The sequence below is a fragment of the Lathyrus oleraceus genome, chromosome 1 (genome assembly GCF_024323335.1).
Source record: "Lathyrus oleraceus cultivar Zhongwan6 chromosome 1, CAAS_Psat_ZW6_1.0, whole genome shotgun sequence".
Lineage (NCBI taxonomy): Eukaryota > Viridiplantae > Streptophyta > Magnoliopsida > Fabales > Fabaceae > Lathyrus > Lathyrus oleraceus.
This window is the reverse complement of record NC_066579.1, coordinates 198793035-198801895: the sequence shown is the minus strand read 5'-3', so window position 1 is coordinate 198801895 and position 8861 is coordinate 198793035.

Genomic DNA, 8861 nt, shown 5'->3' with positions numbered 1-8861 from the left:
AGATATTCATGTTGCATTCTTTGCCATATATCCTTGCTTGTTATCTCCTGCTATTGGTGAAATATTCTCCCCCAAGCAGGTGTTTGTGTCTGATCTCTCCATATAGAGTCAGCCCCATAGGCAGAAAGTGTCTACCTTTCCTTCTTTATTCCCCACCGAGTTATGTCCTTGTGGATGGTTACTGTTTCAGTTTCCTCCCCAAGTGTGTATTGGGATGGGAATTACTCCCCTGAGTTATATCCTCATCGGGTTGAGTCTTGTTTGCTTGTGTCTTTCTAGTTTGTCCCTAGATTGATTCTTTTCTCTTTATCCCCTGCAGTTCCTTGTGGATTAGTTGTTCAATTGCTCAGTAACCAGTCTTTGTCCATCTTTTCCCCAGCGAATTTTGCGGCATTTTGCGGCCTTCTACCCAGTAACCGGTCGTTATAAGTCCTTTTTTTGTGGTTTTTTACCCAGTAACCGGTAGATGTAATCCCCTCTTTGTTGGTTATCTTTACCCAGTAACCGGTATTGATATTCCTTCGCTTTTGAGTATACCACCCAATAAACGGTGATATATCTCTTGGATAATTATTGTTGTCAAGCAATTTGTCCCTAGCGAGTCATTTTCATTTACCCCTTTGTTTGGTAATGATTGTTTCTCCTTCTGATTGGTCATCATTATATACCCAGTAACCGGTATCCCGATGTCCTTTCTATTCAGTCGATTTATCCTTTATTAACCCAGTAACCGGTTGTGGATAATCTTCCATGTGAGTATGTTATCTACGTTTTACCCATATAACGGTAGTAGATAATATGTCTCATGCGCTCTTCAGCTGAAGTCTTTGTCTTCCTCAGTCGAGTAAGATTCGTATTTACTTATGGAATCGAATGTCCATCCTGTAAGTCGAGTTTGCTTTTTTTTAGTCCTCCTTTAGGATGATGAGTGTCTTGGATATGTTCCTAATTCACGCCTGGTTAGTCACCTATTATATACCCAGTAACCAGTATCCCTGGTGTTCCTTCCTTCTGCTCCCTATTATGACTTTTTATCCCCTGTGGAGTCAGATTTTTCCTGAGTTGAGATGTGCCTTTTGGGTCCTCCTCAGATGTTTCGGATGATTGATATCTTTCACCCTTATACCAGTCTTAGATATTCTTTCTCCCTGAGCGTGTTGTTCTCTCACCCAGTAACCGGTGTTTTGATAACATGTCTCTCTTTGAGTTTATTACCCAGTAACCGGTAATATCTCGTTGTTTCTTTCTCAGCTGAGTCCTTTGTGGACATCCCCGTCTGAGTCCGGATTTTTTTATCCGATGTATACTTTGTGGATAGTTTTGTTGTATTGGCATATTCCCCAATACATGCATCTTTGCGTCAGCTCGAGTATTTCCATCGATTTATTTTCGTGGAATCTCTTTGTGTCTCCCAGTAAGTTTTTCAAGTCGTGATCTGCTCACACAGTTTTACCTTATTTCCCCCCTAGAGTCTTTATCTCCCTAGTGAGTGTGTTACTCCTATGGATTTTTCAGTTTCTCATGATTTCTTTTCCTTCGTGGCAATTATCCACCATGAAGATTTTATTTTGAATGCATACAGTTGCATCATGAGGTCTCTTAGGGACCAAAATTCATCTCTTTGTTATTATTTAAGCTCATTCTATCTCGTCGAGACGAAGATTTAACCTTCATATCTCCGGCTAGAACGACCTTAAATAGGGGCATCTGTAAGACCCTAATTTTGACCCTAAGATCCCTCATGGCATCATGTTATTGCACAAGTGCATTGCCTCAAGGATCATAGCATGTTTGGCTCCTTAACCCTAGGGTTGGGATTTGTTTAAGTATTTTGAGACCACCAAGCATGCTTGTATTGTATATTATTGCTTTTCTTATTTGATTACTAACCAAAAGCACAAAAATATGTCACTAACTCCTTATGTTTTGAAGCTCAAGTGATCATGTGCTCCAATGCTCCTATGAGGCTTCTAAGCCCAATGAAATGGCTAGATGAAGATGAGAAAAAGCATGACAATGGTCCACAAAGCTCCTAACCATCATATATGTCTCCCAAGTATCTCAATTTGCCAATTTTATCAAGATAGCCCAAAGGGCATGAAGATTGTTTCCCAAGGAAACCCTAATTTCATTGTGCTATGACTGTGCCTTGCCCATGAAGCAACCTCAACCTATGATCAAATTTAATCAAGAGAATTTATTTAATTCATCATTTTATGCATATATGAGCCTATTTGAGGATCCTCAATCATTTATTCATCAAGATTGGAAGTTTGGCCTTGAAAAGATGACCAGTCAAGTCATCTGACTAAACTGAGGATCACTGAGATATAACTTTTGATGTGTTCGTAAAATGAAGATGGACCCAAGAGAAAACATTTTCTTAGGAACCATATAAACAACTTTCATGTTCATCAAAAATCCATTTTAAACTTGGAAGGTAATCATTCATTTCAAAACATTATAGGTCATTTTGACTGAAACCCTAATTTTGGGTCAACTTACCAAGGACCTAACTTCCTTAATATTTATGATTTTGAGGTGAGACAAAATGAATTGGAAAGATTTATATGTATAATTCAAATGTTATTTTGGACAAAATTTCATAATCCTAAAATAAATACATGTGATAATACAAAAAATTATAGGTCATCTTGGACCTAATTCATTGAATTTGAAAAAGTACCCAACTTCAAATGCCCATAACTTTGTCATAGAAAATCCAAATGATGCAAACTTTGAGTCTAAATTGATCACCTTGAAAACATATACAACTTTTATGTTGGAGTTTTTTATTTGAAACTTGCATCATGAAGACAGAGGGGTTTGATTGAGCTTGTTTTTGATGAAATTTTTCAAAGTATTTTGAACATGTTTTGTACTTGGATTTTCACAACCAGTTTTCATCAATTGCACATGCCAAATGAATTTTTTCCCAACACGACTTTTGTTCCTTATTTCAAGGGCTTTCCAACCATTGCTTACATTACTCTTTTGGATCTAACATTTGTGAGTTTCGAAATTATCTTCATTTAGGTGCATTTTGGATATTTCATGTTATAACTTGGTATGCAAGTTGTTTCCATTTCATGTACACGTCCAAATCCTTTCCATATGAACTCAGCAAGCTTTTGCATCTATCATTGGTTCTTCCACACGCCTGTACAGGCCCATGCACATCAAAGTTCAAATTGCCATGCACATGAAAGAATCGTGTGACCTGATACCTTCAGCTATAAATAGAGGTTCCCTCTCATTCATTTGCTAACCTTTTGGAGATCTGAATTTTTGCAACATTAAAACCATAGCCATACCAAAGGAATTGTTCAGAAATTGTTCTCACTTTCGAGCTTGAAATTCAGTATCATTAGCTGAACTTTAAAGCCTAATTCCTTAGCCTTTCACTTCCATTACATCCATAGATCAAAGAGGAGCAAGGAACTTGGAGGATTCGTGGCCAGAAGTGCTTCAATTCAGAGGTATACATTCAAACTTTTTGGATCTAGAACTCTTAATTCAATGTAGCATTCTTGTGTTTGTGTGGTTTTCTGAAGTCCTCACACTTGAGGCAAGCCATCGGTGCTTTCAATTCATCATTTCATGAGCTTACAGTTTGAACACCATGATCTTCTCCTTCACATTTCTCTCAATATAGGAAGAGTGAGGAAGATCCAATGGTACAGTGATAATCTCCATCACACGAGCTTCATTTTCATGGCCTTGTTTTCAATTTTCATTAAGTTTTTATTTCCTGCAATTGGTGGCCGGAAGTGGTTGTCTCGCTGGAGAAGATGGTGGTTTCCACCACCATCACCACGTGTTCACCTTCATGGCCTTTGGATCTTGTGTTCAGGATCTAATCGTGTGCATCCATTGTGTTTACTTATTTTACATGTTATAGCGCGTTTGACTTGGATGCATCGTGTTCCCTATGATCTGGACCGTCCCTTGATGCCACGTCAATTAATGAGCTCCATCACGTGGTTGTGATTTTTTCCATTTATTCCATTTTCTTTGATTTTCCGTTAATTCATTTGATTTTCAAAAATTCATAGAAAATTCATTTGAAGTCATAGAAATATGAGACCAATTCCAAAAAATTCTTGAAAAATCTAGTTTCATATTATGATTTTTAATTATTTTTGTGACTTCATTTGATATTTTTCATGGATTATTTGATTTTTAATGGTTTTATTCATTTTAAAATACTTTCTGACTTTTGAAAAATCCAAAAATATTTTCATAGCATCCATGGATCATGATAAGTCAATGAAAAATAGTCTTAACAATTTCTTGATTGTTTTGAGAATATTTGAGATTTTAATTCATATTATGCTATTTTTAATTGTTTTTAATTGTTCTTAATTACTTTCTGATTTCAAAAATTTATGAGAAAATTAGTCAAAGCTTGTTTGACTATGTTGAACCTATGAGAATTTAATTGGACTCATTGAAGTTATGTTGAATTGAATTTGAGGTTTGACCTTATTTGTTTATTTTTTATTTGCATTTTATTTTAATTCAAAAAATACCAAAAAAATACCATTGACTCTTTGACTTGTTATCTTCATTCCTTTTCTGTTTTGTGTTGGTTGATGTTGATTTGATTCACATTTGATCAATTGGATTTGGTTGTGGTCTTATTTTCCCCTCCATTTCATCTTCATCCCTTTCTTTTCATCAATGGCCAATGAGTTAAAGTCTTATGGTTGGTCTTGACAAATGAGAAGTTTAACCTTCTTTGATCCAAACCAAACTCAACTTGATCCATGATCAAGTGAGTTGTTTTGTGTCAAAGATAGGTTGCTTCTTGGTCAAGAAAATAACCTAAAGTCAATACAAGGCCCTTCCCCTTTTGTTTGGCATGGCAAGTTTATGGAGCTTGGCTTACTAGTCATGATCTCTAACTTGTGTTCTTTGCCTATATTTTTATTGACCGGCCTCAGATAGGTGTGACTACTACATTAGTCCACTTACGATTGCTTAACATAGCGCTACATTTTCTTTTGACAAGCTAACATAACTTTACTAACTACTAACTTTAATTTGAGCATTTAATTTCTTGTCATTTATTTTTAATGTCATTTATTTCTTGCTCATTATTCATATTGATTTTCACTTTGCTCACTTGAGCACATATTTTATGTTTATGTCATTTTTTCTTTTGCTCATTTGAACCCATTATTGTATATAAATATATTGCTATCTTGTGTTTGCTTTGTGTTTGTTTTGTGTGAACCAATTGCAAAAGGAGAAAGGACTTATAATTAGGACTTACCTATGCTTAAAGGAGTTCAAGAGCAACTATGCCTCATGCCTTTAAAATGAAAAATTTGTTGAAGAGCAACTAGGCCTCATGCCTTTAGAATGCTAAAATTCAAAATTGATCTCAAAGGACTTCTCCTCCAAACTTATTCTTTGTCCATTCCCCTTATTGTGTTGTGAACTTTTTGACGTATGTTCTTGTGTGATAGGGATCCCATCTTAAAATTGTGAAAGGAGGACCATTATCATGAGTAGCCAAGTTAAGAGCCAAGCCAAATGGAGATCCTAGGAGCTTGAATTCAAATTGTTTGATTGCTTGTTTGTGTGCTAAGTCCAAAGGAAAGGAGCATCTTGAGTCATCTCTATGACTTCAAGAAAAGGAACTCCAAGGGTTTATCTTTCCCCTCTTATCTTTGTATGCTTTAGGACTAGCCCTTTCTCTCTTCTCCCCACTCTAACCAAGCCAAAATCTTTTTCTTCAAACACTTTGTTTCAAATTAGAAACCTAGGCCTTATGCCTTTGACTTTTCAAAACTCTTTTCATAAATACTCATTGTGAATAAACCTTAATCCAACTTTGACCTCATTTTGTAAATAACTTTAACTTGTAAATATAACTCATTCCAAGTTGTTTTGTGGTTCCAATGGCCACTTGTTAAAACCTTTTAAAATACATTAACCATAGGTTTGAGTTATCATAGTGGTTGATATAAATCTCACCTCATCCTTAGTGATTGGATTATAAGTCTTCCATGTTTATTATAGGGTTAACCCCTCACTAGCATGTTGAAGCCTTCCTTACATGGTGGATTGTTGGTTTAGGTTGAGTTTTCTCCCTTTGATAACAAAAGACCTTAAGGCTTTTGATCAAATCAATTCACTAATCTTTGAGATTTTTACCCCAAACTACGAGGTTTTGATCCTCCTTTGTGATGGTACGTAGGCAATGGGTTCATCCATTCAAACAACAAAATTTGTAAATATAATCTATTCTCTTCTCATCCCTCCAATCTTTTGCACAAATCTTTTCACAAATACCAACTTACAACACATATTTGCAAAAAGGGTTCCCTTAGAGTACTAAGGATGTTTTGGGTGCGTAAGACCTTCCCATTTCATAACCAACCCCCTTACCCAGATCTCTGACATTTTTATTAGTTTTTTATTTGAAAAACTTCTTACTTGACTTTTGTTCGCTTTTTAGCCTTTCCTTTGGACAAATAAAAGTGCGGTGGCGACTCGAATTGTATGTTGACTTTTGGTTTAGTCAATAAACCTAAAAGTAACGAAAACCCCACTACACCTATGTTGTTAGACTAAACAGAAGTTGGTGCGACTGTGGAAAATTCCAGGTCTTCCGCATTCCTTGCTCCCATGTCATTGCAGCATACGCATATACTCGTCAAGACACTTACAGTCATTTATCTGATGTGTACAAGGTCGTCACCGTCATGAATGTATATAATAAAATATTCTCGGTACTACCAATGGAGGAATACTGGCCTCCATACAAAGGTGATGTAGTTTGGCACAACGACGAGATGCGTAGAAAGAAAAAAGGAAGGCCAAACAGCACACGTATCAGGACAGAAATGGATTCGACAGATAAAATGATAAGATTATGTAGTATTTGTCGTCAACCAGGACATAACAAGAACAACTGTCCCAATCGAGGAGCATCATTTGGGTCATAAGCTTTTTGTAACATTGTATTTCTGTAACCTTCAATCATTATATTTATAAAGTTTTTGTTATAATGAGGTTCACAACAAACATCAGTACAAAATAAGCTAACTGAAAACAGAAATATTTCTAATTGATTACAACAATCAAATTGATGTCATCTCGACCGAACATCATTTCCCTAGCATCCTTATCAATTTTCATTCACACCCAATCAAAGATACTGTCGAGTCTCTCAATACTTCAAATTTTTTTCCCTTCTGGTATTTTTCCATCTAACCAACGAACCAACTCCCTCTTCAGTTGATCGAACGTAGTGATGTTGCAGAACAACATCAGCATCTGAGGTTTGTCTCTCGCATAAATCACCTTTCCGTATCGGCGATGAACACCAAAATGATTGCCAAATGATATGATAAGATGTGGAACAATGATTCACACAACACATCTATTTATAACAACAAAATTGCATTTTACACTGAGGTGTCAATCCAATTGGCACCTCCTTTGTAAAAATACACATGGGCGCCAATTGGATTGGCTGCACCATGTGCCCTAGCCAATCCAATTGGCGCCTCCATTCAATTTTAAAGAGGAGTCGCCAATTGGATTGACGCCTCCTCCTAAAAGTGGGGTACTTTGCGAATTTTTTGAAACCAAGGTTATTTCGGGAATTTTCTTGAAAAAATGGGTTATTTTGGTAAAAAAAAATCGTAATATGAATACTTCAATTGATGTCTAAAATCTCTTGGTGACAGGGATCCTGAAACAAAAAAAAAGTAAAATTTTATTTACGATTATTAATTGACTTATGATTCTTACTCAACCATTATATATATATATATATATATATATATTATATATATATAGATATATATATATATATATATATATATATATATATATATATATATATATATATATATATCTATTATTTCTCTTTTAATAAAGCAAATAAATAAATGTTGTGTTGGATATTAATTCCTACCTAATTATAGATTTACAAACATTGGACGACATTATGATTTTGATGCCATGTTCATTATTATAACATACATTTATTTATTAAAAGATGCTTTTTTATGGGAATATCAGGGCCGATTTTTAGAAACTCAAGACAAATAATAAAATTGACTCTAAAAAAAAAACTAAACTTACCTTGAATTTTTATTTTTTATTTTTGGATTTTGTATTCCCTTTTGTTTAAGAGAGAGAGGGGAGAAAGTTACCGTGTCATACTCAAAGGGATGTACTTTGGTTGTGGTTGTCACCAGAGGTGGCGGCGGCGCAGTGATATATATATATAATATATATATATATATATATTATAATATATATATATATATATCTATATATATATATATATCTATATTAGATATATATATATATATCATATATATATATATATATATATATATATATTCTAATATATATATATATATAATATATATATATATATATATAATAAAAATAAAAAACATTGTTATTTAAAATATAAAATGAAATTATGAATTAAGATGTTATAAATCAAATTTAAAAATATCTTGATTATAAACCAACATGTAAAAATGTATTGACTTGAGGGTTTTATATTTATAAGATTATATTTAAAAAATTGTCTTTAAAATATAATATAAATTTTATGTAATTTGTAAGGTTTTAAAACAAATATAAAAATGAAATTAATGCATTTTGTAGAAAAATAAAATCAAAAAGTAAAAATGTATGACATCAAATGTCAAACACACAATCTCTTGTTTAATATGGGACACTTAACCACGCGTCAGCAAGCTTTAATTATTTATATTTTAGTAATTGAGGTTATAATACTATTAATTGTTATAATATTTTAACCCTTCTTTCGATTTTGAGTCCTTCGATTTTTGAGGCCTAGGTTGTGGGTTTGGTTGTCC